This window comes from Pyxicephalus adspersus, chromosome 4 (assembly GCF_032062135.1).
Source record: "Pyxicephalus adspersus chromosome 4, UCB_Pads_2.0, whole genome shotgun sequence".
Classification (NCBI taxonomy): domain Eukaryota; kingdom Metazoa; phylum Chordata; class Amphibia; order Anura; family Pyxicephalidae; genus Pyxicephalus; species Pyxicephalus adspersus.
In genome coordinates this window covers 68102881-68118463 of record NC_092861.1, presented here as the reverse complement: position 1 = coordinate 68118463, position 15583 = coordinate 68102881, and the positions used below count along the sequence as shown (strand labels likewise).

At 34.8% G+C, this 15583-nt stretch overlaps 1 protein-coding gene across 2 annotated transcripts in view; it reads right to left on the bottom strand.

Moving 5' to 3' along the window:
- KCNQ5 (potassium voltage-gated channel subfamily Q member 5) overlaps window positions 1–15583 on the bottom strand; it is a 269840-nt gene that overhangs the window by 87690 nt on the left and 166567 nt on the right. The gene's annotated exons all lie outside the window — the stretch shown is intronic.

Sequence of the window (15583 nt, the reverse complement as noted above, 5' to 3'; positions counted from 1 at the left end):
TGCAATGGATTTTGCACACCTAGGCTCTCTGTCCTACCTTCTATAATTACCCAAAATAGGTTTCACATCTATTTGTATGAGGCACAGCCAATGCCAATTGATATTCCTGTATTAAACGGCATCTTGCTGCTTACATATCGATATGTTAAGGCTGTAAATGGATGTTTAAGGGGAGGAGGACACAGATAAGATTTACCTTGGGTATAGAGAAAAGTATATCAGTCTGAAAGGCTGTATATAAATGAGCAGACATAGTATGTTTCGTTTAGGTGAATTATGATTTTCTGGTTCTCCTGATATTTCTGCTCTTAGTCAACTGATTTCATAGAACTTACAAAATTCAATTTTTTTCAGGCACCTGGGAGTTATACATTAGGAGAGTCTCTGCAAACTTAATAATATGGTGATCTCTGTTTCAGCTGAACTGGAGGACTGTGATTTTCTAAAACGATTTGATTTCCCATATTGTACCATATTTGGTATTTAAACTGGAGGAAAGGAAAAGCGTAAAAGCTATGCAACAGTTGCTGTTTTTTTAACCTACAACAGAAACCTGAATCTTCTCTGGCCTGTAACTTTTCTTTTGCTACCAATCCTCTAATGCTTAGGGCTGGGTGGTACTCAATATTTTATTGAAGTGAAGTGAATACTAGTATGTAATGGTATGCACACCCTAAACTTCACATAAACATTTAATTACATAGCTAAACTAAATATCAGTGGACTTTTTTACCTGCCAAAAAAATTGTTGTAACCTTTAGCTAGTCTTGCTATTTGGGCACCTACCACACAGCACAGCAAAGCCCAATACCTTGTTGAAGACTGCATGGCAATAGAGCAATAGAACTCATTCTAAGATGCTCTTTAGTCTGTCATTGAACATCCAAAGGGTAGCAGAACACTAAAAAATGTTATCTTTCTGTTCTCTCTTCTTGTAACTAGACTTACTGTGTAATAAACAGCACTGCGCTATCATTGCATATAGGTTTTATGTAAAATACATAACATAGTTTAATGGTATGGTCATTATATCTGCATGAAGTAAAGCTTTATTTTAAATTGTTAAGATTTAGCATTTTATTCAATTTTTAGGAATGCTATGAAAAATGTAAAATCTTAAAGCTAATGTGAATGAAAACTAAAAAAATGCACATTATATATAAGAAAAAATAAATACATTGATTCTTCCACTGTTAAAAATGATTATGAAGAAAACAATCATCATCATTTAACCTAAAATCACCTCTTGTGATCTTTATGGCTTGTTGATTTTGTCTGGCAAGCTCATAATTAAATTTCATTTGAAATGGAGCATTTCCAGGTTCCATAACAGAAACAGATGATGCTCACTTCACTTTTGTACAGTTGCAAAATAAACAGGAATTATTTTTTTTTCTCTATCTACAATTTCTCTGCCTTACATACTATAGCATATACTATATATATTGTGATGGATGAGCTTCTCTATGTACTGTACAGGTTGCAACCTTATTTACCATGCAGTAAGTGCAAAAAGAGCTTGGACAGTATATTTTCTCAGGGAAATGCCAGCAATTGTTACTGGAACTAGGTGATAACAGAATAACTAGAAAGGCCATATTGGCAGTAATGCCAAAGAACAACAGACCTTTAAAAAGAATTTACAGCACGCTTTCAGATGATGTTTTTATGGAAAGGCACACTATGCGAATACGATGAAATATACATTTACAGTATTATACACATTTATTCACATATACACTAGAATTAAAGGCACTAGTGTGGCACCCAGTGTATACACACACTTTTCATCCTGTATGCAAATACCTATTTAACACATGTTGTGTTTAAGTCCTCTCCTCCTTCTGTGTCACTGTCTGTATCTGTCTGTCATTGGCAACCCCTCTTTATTGTACATTGCTGTGTAATATGTTGAAACTAAATAAATACTGTTTAATAATCTATATATATTAAATTGGATGTATGTATGTATGAATGTGTGTATGTATGTTCCACCATCACTCGAAAACGCATGAAGACATTTCAACCAAACTTGCCATACATATGACTAAGACTCATGTTAGTGTACCTGTCATCTTTGTACAGCACTGTGCTTTATGTCAGAGCTATGTTTAGATTTTTGTATGTATGTCATCACTAGGAAACGCATGGAGACATTTCAACCAAACTTGCCATACATATGACTCAGACTCATGTTAGTGTACCTGTCATCTTTGTACAGCACTGTGCTTTATGTCAGAGCTATGTTTAGATTTTTGTATGTATGTCATCACTAGGAAACGCATGGAGACATTTCAACCAAACTTGCTATGTTCCACCATCACTCGAAAAAGCATGGAGACATTTCAACCAAACTTGCTATGTTCCACCATCACTCGAAAATGCATGGAGACATTTCAACCAAACTTGCCATACATATGACTGAGACTCATGTTAGTGTACCTGTCATCTTTGTACAGCACTGTGCTTTATGTCAGAGCTCTATTTAGATTTTTGTATGTATGTCATCACTAGGAAACGCATGGAGACATTTCAACCAAACTTGCTAGACATATGACTCAGACTCATGTGAGTGCACCGCCGATCTTTGTACAGCACTTTGCTATATGTCAGAGCTATTTTTGAAAGTATGTACGTGTGTGTATGTATGTGATATATACAAATGTGATCACTAGGAAACACATGGAGACATTTCAACTTGCTATGTTACACCAACACTCAAAATCGCATCGACACATTTCAAACCATGAAACCTTATAATTTAATATAATAGTATAATATAAGATTGCAATAAATAAATACCCGGGCAACGTCGGGTAATCAGCTAGTAATAATTTTAAAAGCAGCTGTATTGCAGAGGTGCATTGTTGTCTCCAGTAAAGTGGATCAGGCAGATCATTGGATGGGTAATGGTCAGCCTACATACATAAATAATGTAAATTAGGCAATATTCTTAAAATCAATATGTTCATATGTTACAAGGAGGATTTATGAAAATTTAAAGACAATGGATTTGATTTAGTAACGGAATATAGGAACCTTACTTAACAAAATGAGTTATCTCTTGCAGGGGATATTTCATGTAGCATAGTGAATAAGAGATGAAACTCTGCTGACTTCAGCTGTCCAATCATGTTTGATTATTACATTTACTAAGCTAGGTAAAGTTTCGTTTGCAAAGAATAATTCACTTTACTAAGTAATCAGCCTGAACCCTTTTAGTAAATCATCAGTACGGCATATACATGATGATTCTATGAAAGTAACCCCTAATCATAACAAACTCTGTTCTAAAAATATTTACCATATACAGCCATTATGTCTTATAATCCCGCTCTCCTGTTTCTAGCAATGTCCCGGTCTCAGAAATGGCACTTTAGCCTGGTTTACCAGTTACGATCATCAGTGCAGTGTATACATGAATTAATACAGTTTCCAAATGGGTTGACAAGCAATTGTGGAAACATTTACAAGCTACAACATCATCTAGCACACCATGTCTCAATGACCTGCTAGTGTAAGATCTCCCTTAAAAAGTCATCTTTCCAACATTTCTCACAAAACAGATAGTGCTATCCAGACTCGGTGGAAAATAATTGTTTAACAGTTTTGATAATACAAGCCATACGGCTTAAACTTTCCACCATTTATAGTTTTAGCTTGAGCTGTTTATGTAGGAAAATGAGATATGGCAAAGGTTATTGCCATTTGTTAGATGTGTTTGACAAGTGCTATATAGAGGACAAGATTTCTTCCATAGATGAAGCGTAGAAAAAGTGTTATAAACTTTTATTTAGAATGACATGCTCTTTAACCTCCTCTTTTGCAATATCATAATGGCTTCTTTTAAGCTACTACAAAACGTCTTATTAAGTATACAAACTAGTTAAATGGAAAGATAGTTTTTAACAGCTTTACTTTTATATTAGCTAATGGAAACGTATAAGGTGTATTTAGTGACAGCATATTTTAAGTTATTATTGCACCTTTAAGTCATATTTGATGCAACTTTTACATTTTAAATGCTTGATCTCCCTTATGTTTTTATAAAATATGGAAACTTAGATTTACTTAAACAGGGAACCATGCATGTAACTTCTCCTGTTTGCTCCTTTTGATGCATTAAACATACCATTTAAAATGTTTTGTTATATCTGTTTCTCAAGGTAAAAAAACAGCTTGGAAAAGGTTTAAAAAAGAAAGATATTGTAGCTACTATTTCTATGGAATGGTAAGCTGCAATGAATTGAATTTTGTTCCATGTTTAAAAACGAAAGCACTTGAAATAGAAAAGTAACTCATATACTTAATACTATAGCAATATGCATCATTGATATAGTTATTTGATTATAATTTTATGTTAGTGGTTATTTAATCATTTATAATTGGTCTTCACAAAGGAATTTAATGAGGTCATATAGTAGATAGATAGCAAGTTGTGTCTAGTGCTGGAAGAGATGCATTTACTGTTTGCCTGATGCACAAAGAGAAACAAATCACCTGGCTTAGCTGCTTGCCCTGCAATTGAGAATACTTCCTCTGTTCCTTTGCCTCCACCACCCATCAAACCCTACATTTATATTTCCCTGCTCTTAGATCTTTTTAGTACCACTAAGTACTCATAAAAATGTAGTCCATGCTTAGTAAAATCCCCATTTATAGTTTTTGACTTAATATTATTCTGTCTCCTCTGCTGACTGTGTTTTCATAGAAATGAATAGGGCTTTAACTGTGCATGCTGGGAGACTTCAAATGTAGCTTTGTCTTTCCAAGCAGGCCACACACTGAAAATGTAAAGTGTGGCAAACTGCTAAAACTAGGGAACTGAAGAATAATGTGACCTATCTTCTATCATGAGTAGGTCATTTCAAGGTATAGAAAAGAAAGAAACTAACTGTAGTAAAGAATAAACTAATAACCGAATTAGTATAGACTCAAGATATAATTGTATCTGCTACCATGATCAATCTTTATGAAGTGAAACTTAAGTCTGCATGCTGAAAATGCTATTGATGTGATATATCTTATTTTAAAAGCACTTAACACCCCCCCACCTTAGGAAGAATGCATATACATGGGTAAAGAATGTAATTAAAGCACAGAAGATAAAACGTATTGTATATGGAACAGACATAAAATGGACACTGTTGTAAGACATCGACAAATATTGCACTAATAATGGGCGGTAAAACTTTGTTGTTGGAGTATGGCACTAAATTATAACTCCCTTGTAAGATCATGTCTTTGCTATAGAAGTGATGTGCACATATTTTTAAGGGTCATATAAAAATTTGACAGGTTAACTTAATATTTTTTATTATTCTTCTTATTATTATATATTTATAAATCTTCTTTTCGTCTTCTATTTTTATGGTAAGTGTAAAAACTTCATTTTAGGTAGAAATGGCTAGTGGCTTTATGTGGTCACAAATAAATTTTGATATGATACAAAATTTTCCACACTATTGTGCCAAAAAGGTGTAAGGTTGGCATTGCTTTCACTGATTTACTTACCAGTTGTAAACTCAAATACATTTGTGTTTTTTTTATATTGTTACCTGGGTTTGCCCCTGTACCCTTGAAAGGTAAAAATTTCGCCTAGGTTTAAATGAGTCTTTCCAAGGCTGTAGCAGATAATACATTTTAATATATGATTTGACACTGCCCAAGTTCAAATTTTAAACCACGGCATTCTAACTTTTAGTAACATATACTATATTCATGAAAATATATACTTAAAATTAAATTTATTAGTTGAGAACCGGACAGCAGTCTCATTTAAGCAGCACAGAGCCATTAACTATTTGGAAAGAAGAACAAGGTATAAAAAAACTTTGATGTCTTGAAACTTTCCTTTTAAATGAAGCGTGCTTAACAATGCAAATCGTTTTATTATTGCAACATCGACAATAAGATGTGGTATGACTGTAAAGATTGCAGAAGTGTGGGAGCCACACACCACATTAATATACTACAAGCTGCCTACAGAAAACTATTGGATACAAGAATAGTCTCCCTACATATGTAGAGAACACTGCAGTTACTGGTTTTAAGCACTGGAAATTCATGCACAAAGGAAAAGGTTCACACTGGATTACCGCACTGATTTAGGATAAACATGCAAAGCACAGACAAATCAGGATTCAACTAAAAAAAAAATAAACTACTTGTATTTAGACAATATTTGCTTAAAAACATATAGCTTTAAGAAAGCTGGATGTGCTATACCTACAGCAGATATTTTTAATAGATGAAGTTGACCATATAAATAGCGCCTTTCAATGAATTTAGTATATTAAAGATACTCCCATTTCCCCACAGATGCATTTTTACCTTAATCTGTCAGCCTGCCATGGTTACATCTTCCAGTCTCTCTTTGCCCCTGACCACACCTGCACAGCGGGTACACACACTGCATGCTTCTACTCACCTCCTATGCATGTTATATAGTAAATACCAGCCACCAAACAACTAGCACTTTCAGAAGAAGGCTAGCAATGGCTGCCCTAATATTGCTATTTTACATACATTTTATAGAGCTATTACATTTTTCTGATTTGGTATTTGTTACATTTTTGGGTATTAGCTTAACATTTGATTCCTTATACAAGATAATTATGTTTTTTATAGAAAAAATAGAAATAGAAATCTCAGTATAATTTATCAGTCAAAAACAATACCCCCCAACCTCAAGCCTTCTGCCCACCACAAATACCCCCTTATCCCACCCCCTTTAACTAATTGCTGCTATTAACATGTTTTTTTTTTTAATTGCCCTTTCTACTTCTGATCTGTGGTAACATGATGCATCCAAATTTTTGAATTCTTTTTTGCACAGAAGGAGAGATTTATGTTCAGGTGTCCACATCAAGGCCTGTGTGACTTTTTGTTGGCTGTCCAGCAGTGGGTTTCTTTCAGGATCCAGAAGAGGAATCTCAGCACCAATGTCAGCACAAGGGGACCAGTGTTTGCACTCTGAACAGCTAACTTAGATAGGTAGAACCTTACTTTTAGAGGTATTAATATAAACCATTAGAGCTGTAGGATAGTGTGCTGGAAGAAAAGTTTATATTTAGCCGAGGGATCAGCTATAACATAAGCGCTATTAGGCAGACTTGCAACCCAAGATCAGATATTACTGCACACAATAACATCAATAAATACAATAAAACCACTTAAGGCAGAGGCGAACCATCAAAATTGTGTAAATACAGAAAAGGCGGAATGGTTCATTAATGTCTTCTATGTCTCAGCATTGTGTTGATTTAAAAGATAGAGAGAATGAAGACTACAGCTCTTCCGCTTGGGAAACACATCATGAATTATGGATCCTTTACACATTTACAGCTCTAAATTAGTTATCATTACTGCTCAGAAAACTTAGCAAGTTTTTTCCCCATCTCCTGATTTATTTAGTTTTTTTCTGTTCTCCTGCACAAATAATATGTAATTGAAACAGATCGCTATTTATACTCTAGAGATGGTGCTTTGCATCTCTTTTTAGTGATGGCAAATAAATTGAAATCTCTCTTTATTGCTGGGTTGACAGTGCCAGCAGAGGTATTTTAATGCTTTAATGCAGGAAGGAAGAAATGAACAAAGAAAACAGATTATTACAAGAATTGGGATGTTTAGTCACACCGTTTTTTTTTGCACATCATAAGAAAGGATATAGAATATAGTGTGCCAGTAACCGTAATAGTATACTCTATTGATGTCAGTGGCTGCAATAAAAGCCCCCAGTATTGGTGTCAGTGAACACAATGATAATCTCCAACATTGAGGTAAATGACTGCAATATTAATGCCCAGCATTTATATCACTGACTTCAGCAATAACACCCAGCGTTGGTGTCAGTGACCACAATTGAAAAAAATATTGTTGATCAGTGGCAATAAAGTTAACCTCTTTACTCCACTCTTTGTATTGATGCTCAATAGCAGTGCATGTTGCATTATGCATCCGTGGCAACATTGGTAACACCCCACTTCCTTCAATGGTGGTCAGTTGCAATGACATTATTCATGCCTTAACTTGCTTTCTGCACTGATCATACTTGATACAATGAAAGCCAATACCCAGAAATAGCAATGGAAGTATTGTTAACCCCCACCACATAACCATGATCGGCAGCAGAGTTATTTATTCCCATTCAGTGTTATCCCAAAGACTGATTTGCAGCATTTCTTCTTTAAATAGATATTTGCTTTGAAATTACTGCAGCTTTATGTCTACTTTGTACTATAATGGGATATTTGGGAACAATTGGAAATGGTGTACAAATTTATAGAATCTTTTTATGTAAAAATCAAATCTGATTCTATCAAGATGCACATTACAATAGCCAATTACAGGTCTGTCTACTGAATTCAGTAAGTAGATTATTCTGCTTGATATTAAGGCATAGAAACTCCTAAATTGAGGAAATGAAATAGCTGTCTGCAGCTCTGTAGTTACTCATCTTTAGTTAAATATATCCAGTATAATAAAAAATAATGTCAAGATGCCAGCATTTATGCAAAAAAACAAAAATGGATCATTGTGAATGAACAGTGGATTACATACAGTGAACTTTGTTCTGGAAGTGAAACAGAATGTTTGTGAGGTAGTCTGGTATGTCTGCCTTGGATTTATCGGTAAAATTTACCTGCTATAATATTTTTTGGCAGTCAGAGATTTTGTTCTTAAAAAAAAATATTTTTCCAATATTACGAGACTAGTAAGAGATCAGGAATCTGAACACAGCTCATTTTCTGTATTTCAAGACCAGAGAGCTATTTCAAGTCCAGTGGGTTGTGATCCAAAAATAATAAGTAGGCTCACTGAGGTGAGGAGATAATAACTGACATTGTTTGCAGTACTCAGCAGAACTCTGAAAAAAAAAAAAAAAAAAAAGAAGTCTTTTCAACATGGGCATAAACAGAAAAATTAAAACTTAAAAAAATTAAAAACTTTTTTTGCCACATTTTTGCCTATTTTCTTTATTAGGCAGAGTTTATTACATATTCCTGATGACCAATATGTAGTCCTTAACTATTTTTTGCATTCTTCTTTTAAGGTGAGCTTCGAGAAATCATATAGTATTTCTTTTGTGCAGTCACTTGACTGATGCCCCTCAAAGCATTGCCCTTTCCTTTTTGAGAAAACGGTGAAGAATTTCCTAGTGACATATACAGATAAGAAGTGACCTGCAGCTAACTCAATATCCATTTACCATAACTCCTCCAAAATTACAGTTTAAACTAAAATTAAAGTACATGGACACTGAAGGAAGTATTTGGTGTGCTTTTAAATTAACATACAGGTATATTCCCCGGGTTAAGGAGATCAGACATACGGACGGCTTCCCTGCTCCCTTGTGTGCAGAAGTAATCTTTTGCTAAACACAGCGGAGGTTGTGGGTGATCTTAAGAGCTTAACTGATCTACAGCATCTTGTAACTCTTTAATGACCCAGTAAAACTCTGCAGTTATTTCTTTTTGCATATCAAAGCACAACTTGTGTCAGAAGGTAATGATGTCTAGGCTCCATAAAGGTTTTTTTTGCCTTATTTGTGATTAACTCACAGTGAGGATTTTATACAGTAACTGACACCACACTGCCTAAAAATTTGTTGAGAAAAACATCTGTCCTAATTGCATTTATTAAAACAATGTACCTGTTCAGACTTACATACAAATTCAACTTAAGAACAAACCTACAGTCCCTATCTCGTATGTAACCCGGGGACTACCTGTACATATTATAGTAGAGAAACTTTTAGGTTCAGACAACACTAATTGAATAACTGGCAGGATCAACATGTAATTGTTTTGAATTAACTAAGAAATAGAAATATAAGCACATTGGAATGGTCTATACCATAATTTTTAAAGTGGGTGAACCCTTGAAATATTTTTCAGGTCCTCAGGGAATCCTCACTATAATTACTATAAGAATGGTTAAGTGGGAAAAATGTCATCCTTACAAATAACCAAAAAGATCATTGCTGTCACCTAAACTGACCTCAGAGAAACAAATTGCCCATTGCTCAAGGCACCCCTACCAAACTTTTGAGGAACCTTGTTTGGGAAACAGTGGTCTATACAGTATAGAGACACAAAGTTGTTTTCATTTTTGTCTAGAGAGCCACTTTTGGTGGGTAATGAGTATAATTGAGTCTACTTTATCACACTGTATCAATTGCTGTATTTAGACTTGACAGACGTCTGCACTTTGTCCAACAAAACCTGTTCAGGAGAACAGAACAGGTGTGATTTAGGCAGATACACTGGGGCCTGTATTTGAAGCCTAAATTGGGTTAAACATGACAAATGAACAGACTGTTTTCTGTTACACAGATATTACTAATTTATTGTGATGTATCTCTCCCTCTGTCAAAATGTGGTATATTATATTTCAAATGAAGAAATATGAACTCCACCATCAGTTAAACTTTGTTTTATCTTTTTGTTTGTGGTATCATAAAATAAACCTGATTATACACACTACTATAGTTACAAATTCTGAAGAAGTAAAAAAATATCTTTACATCAACCTCTGTAGCTATAGGCACTGTGGAAAATACACCGTAGGCAACAGATTTTTAAATATTTTCCCTTTTACATTGCATTGCTGCAGAATCTTAGCCTGTCAGTCATCTAATGCAAACAAAAAAAGGGAAGCTGTTGGAAAAAAACAGAAATTGGAGTCTTTGTTGCTATCTTTGATCATATAATTTATTGTTCTAAAAGTGCAGATCACACTTACTCAGGTTTAAACTATTTTTTAATTAGGTAAAATTTCTATTCAGCCAAACTCAGTGATATTGCTGAAGCACAAAATGTTCCCTAAAAAGTGCTGTGGCTTTTCTTGGAAATAGATATGAAGGGCTTACAGTCTGATATTTAGAAAAGATAAATTATGTTCAATTATCTAATTTCAAGCACATTATAAAAATGCTCAGAATATGTAAATGGTCATTTTTTTTTTATCATTACAGAACATTAAATTAAAACTACTGGCAACTTATAAAAATATACCAGTTAAATGTCAACATTAGGAAACACTGCATAATTTTAAATGCACCAGGCATTTTTTAACAACAAGCAGACATTTTCCAGTACAGGGAATTTACTACACCCAGCTAAGCATTGCTAATCACTAGGTGGAGGAGAAAGTTCATAGCTACAAAGGGTTAATAAAGCACTATGGGACAGCCAACAAGCTAAGCAAAAGTAGCTCACTTTCATACATTATACATTTTCTTTTAGCGTACAAAGCCAAAGTTCAACAACATTGCAAAAAGCAAAGGGCAAAAAAGGAGTTCAGAAAATCTTACTCACTACCATTTTTTTGTCATTATTTAACAGATACAAACAATGTAGAAAAACAACTTGTAAATTATATGTGGAGATCAGTGCTTTAGGAAATATTCCAAGCATTTAAAAAGATCTTTCTATAGTATCTTTACAACCCTGCACAAATAACTTCCTTACATCACCATCAGCATTTAAACCATTTTTGTGACCCACTAATGAATGGCCAAAATTGCAGGGATATGATTCCAAAGTTCAGGTAAATTATATAAGTAGCGAAAAGTCTCTAATTACAAAACTAGTCTAAATGAATGTGCCTTTCTGCTGCTAGCTTATTTAAAGGTTATTTGCCAGAACCAGAATTGTCCTTAACGCGGCATTCTAACAATATATGGGGACTAAAAAACAAAGACAAGTGTAATTTAAACTTCTAGAAACGATTTTAAAGAGACTCTGTCACTGCCCATTCTTACTTTTATTGAACGAAATAAAGATTCAATATTAATGAATAGGCCTGGAATGTGCTGACGCAATCTGAACATATGTAAAAGGGGTTTTATTTTGTATTTTTCATTGTAAAGTTCTGCTGCTTTTTAATTTGGAATACGAGGCTCATTATATACATTATGTACTTTAATTTAAAAAATCATTTTATTCCTGGACCCCAGTTAATGAACATATTAAAGGTATAAAGGTAGCTATAAATGGAATCAATTTGTCAAGCAAGGCAGATGATTATGACAAAATAGTGCAACTTCATGACTATGTATGGCATTGGAATGAATATACCAGGTGACCTCTGTCTCTTATTATGAAGCAGAACAAATCCAGTCCCACCATCATATTCTGAGAAGTTTGTTTAATGTGCACCATGAAGAGCATGTCAAATGTAAACAGATCTTCTGAAAGTCTGATTACTACCAACCTAAGTAACCAGAAGCCCTATTAATAGATCTCATAAAATCTGATGCCTTTAATGAGAGGGTATCTGGAGCAAAAATGCAATACAACCAACAAAGTACTATACAAATTAGGAAAATTCTGTATTTTACAAGTATATTTTGTTTTGCATAATGTAAAAACCTGATAATGTACAACACAAAATCCTTTTTATATATACATTACAAGGACCAAAGCAATAGTTACTATAACTGCCTTTGTCAGGTCCTAAACAAAAAACTAATCCAGGCATATGTTCAGTCCAAGAGTAGTTTATGGAAATCTTTGCACACGTTTCTGGTTTTGGTCAATATATTTTCCCTTGTTTCTATGCAGGATTATAATCAATATTTTATAATGAAAGATGGTTAACAGTTTGAGTAAGGGTAAATTTGTAAAAACTGGATGGTAATTATTTCTCTTAAAGCAATTGCCTAAATTGTTTTTACCCCGACCCCCTTGTCTTTTTTTTACCATCTCAGCACTGCTGGTTCTTCTTCAGTCTCCTATAGACCCTTTTTTAGCCTGACAGTAAACAGTGTTTGGCATGTCTGCACAATATGGCCCTGATTTATGAAAGCTCTCCAAGGCTGGGGAGAATACACTTTCAGAAGTGAACTGGGTGATCCAGAAAACGTGGAATGGATTTTTAAAAATCATTTGCTATTTGCTAGCAAATGTTTTGAATCCCGGACCAGATCCATTCCAGGTTTGCTGGGTCACCCAGCTTCACTGATGAAAGTGTATTCTCTCCAGCCTTGGAGAGATTTCATAAATCAGGGTCTATGTGTTTGCATGTCTGATTGTGGTCTATCTGTGGTGTATGGGACAGGCAGACAATGCAGAAGCACAAGTAAGAACCAATTTCCACTATAAAAAAAATGCAGCAGCATAGCATCACATCACCACCTTTGTGGTGGTCTATTTTGATGTTGTCCCCATTCATTAGGCTAAATGGGGCAGTGCAGAAAAATGGACAGAAATGCATGCAGCAGTATGTTGATAAAATGCACTGCAGATCAACACATCAGAACATCAGACATATTACCCACTATGGGCCTGATTTATTAAGCTCTCCAAGACTGAAGAGAATAGACTACCATGGGAGAACCTGGGTCATCTAGCAAACCTTTAATTGATTTCTTAAAAATTATTTAATATTAGTTGGCAAAAAAATGTAAATTCTGGACCAGAATTATTCAAGGTCTGCTGCATCATTCAGGTTGGCTTTAGAATCATGGCAAATACAGGAATCTTACATACAAAAATAATAACCTAATCTTGTTGAAATCAGCAGAATAACCACTTTGACTGGCAGTTGTAAAAAACAACAACAACAACATTTTCCTATAAAAGCAGATAAATTGTTCATCATGACAACTGCATATGGGCTGGTACTGGCTTAGATTGTGCTTGCATTTCTGAAGTTGCCAGCATACCGGCTCCCATGTCTGGTGTACTGTAATAGTATAATTTGCTGGGACACAGCAAAAGTTCCAGTTTAAACCAGGAAAATCAATAAATAAAAGCTGGATCAACAGATTACTTTCCAAGTGACCGAACTGCTGAAGAAGATCACTTGAATTACCAGCAGATTTTGAACATCCTCTCATTCTTAGAAAGTACTGTAATTGTGAACTGTGTAAACTGAAATAAAAAGTAGAATTGCTATTAACGTCAGTTGTTAAACGATAAGAGCACAAGACGAATTATGGAACGAGAGACTGTTAGAATAATCTAAACAAGTATTTACGGCACCACGCGTGCTTTCATACAAGCCAATTTTCCATGATGCTACTGACTTAGAAGCCTTTGAAGACCTGTGCCAAAAGCCTTTTTCATATCTGGAAAAAGAAAACAAAAAAAGGAGATCTTTCCATAAGTTAAATACAAACTCCAAGTTAACAGGATCCAGATAAAAAGGTAATGGTGGTTGACAAGATTAATAAAGTACACCAACACGCACAGCTTTGGCAGGAGGTTTTCATCAGCTGTAACACTTTCTCCGGCCCCTTACTTGCAGGCTACAACATGGAATTGTATTAAACAGATGTCGAGCAATACTTTGCTGTTCAAGTTCAGCCAAACATTCATAAGCATCTTTCCGTAATAAGCCTTTTTTTTTAGACAGAGATACTTCATTGTTTTTCATGAAAGCCAATTTGTGTAACGGTCGCCTACTCAGATTAAGCAAGTTGATGATAACTGAGAATAGAACTATTCCCATAAAATACCAGTGACAATTATTGAGGAAATATTTTAAATGACTGTCATAGATGTTTAGATGTGAGCTGTATGTGTAGGTGGGAGACAGAAAAGTGTATAACACATTGATATTAAGAAAGAAATATCATTACGTATATTTCATAATAAAATAAGTCTCAGCTAGCTAAAAAGACTGAGCTAATATAGAAAAAAGTAAACATGAAGACGAGGACCTCTAAACTGACTATTCAATAAACTATGCCAGGGGTGTCAAACTCAAATACACAGAAGGCCAAAATTAAAAACTTATTAGATATAAACAGTTTTCATATGACAACAAAGAGGTTTTGCTTCACATCCAATCAGGAACAAGCCTATAAAAGGCTTATTTAAGAAAAAATCTTATGCCTCTTTCTCTATTTGTAGCATATTCTTCTATGAAAATCCAACCATTCAAGTCCATGCCTTGGAGTAGCAAGGAAAAGTACAGCTGAGGGGGAGTGCTGGAAATGCCAGACGCGGCCAATGTGGAGCTCTTTATTGAAATAGCGCCGCTACTAAAATTCCTGGCATTATTTGAGTCTATAAAACAGTCCAATGCAGGGCCACGCTTAGGCAGAGAGCTCGCTGGGATGCCGGGAACTGTAGTAGCGGCGCTATTTCAATGCAGCGGCAGGCCAACTGCAGTTCATCTTTAGGATTCCTTTGGGGGCATAAAAAAAAGGAGGACTTTGGGGTTGACACACTTGCACTATGCTATTCAAAGGATGCAACAATTATTTATAAGTCATACAGAAGCACACATTTTTTTCTCATAGATGGAGCAATCGTTCAATGATACAGGGAAATGTTTAGTGTATGTTTGTTCTCTAAATGACCTCTACAAACTTTTTACAGAGGGTCTCCTTTTTGTGCTACCTTTTCTTTCCCCACTTTTTACCCCAATGGTATGTGTGACTTCTAGTGCTTAGTCTTAAAATAGCACTAAAGAGAAGTCCAATGCACCAAAGGAGACTCATCATCTCTAATGAGAAGGGTGTCCTGTTAAATTCATAGTTAACAAGTCCAATAATTGCCAGCCAGGCTGATAAAAACACTGTTCTGGTAGCTACCTTATTATAATCTTGAAGTAATGAAGTGCC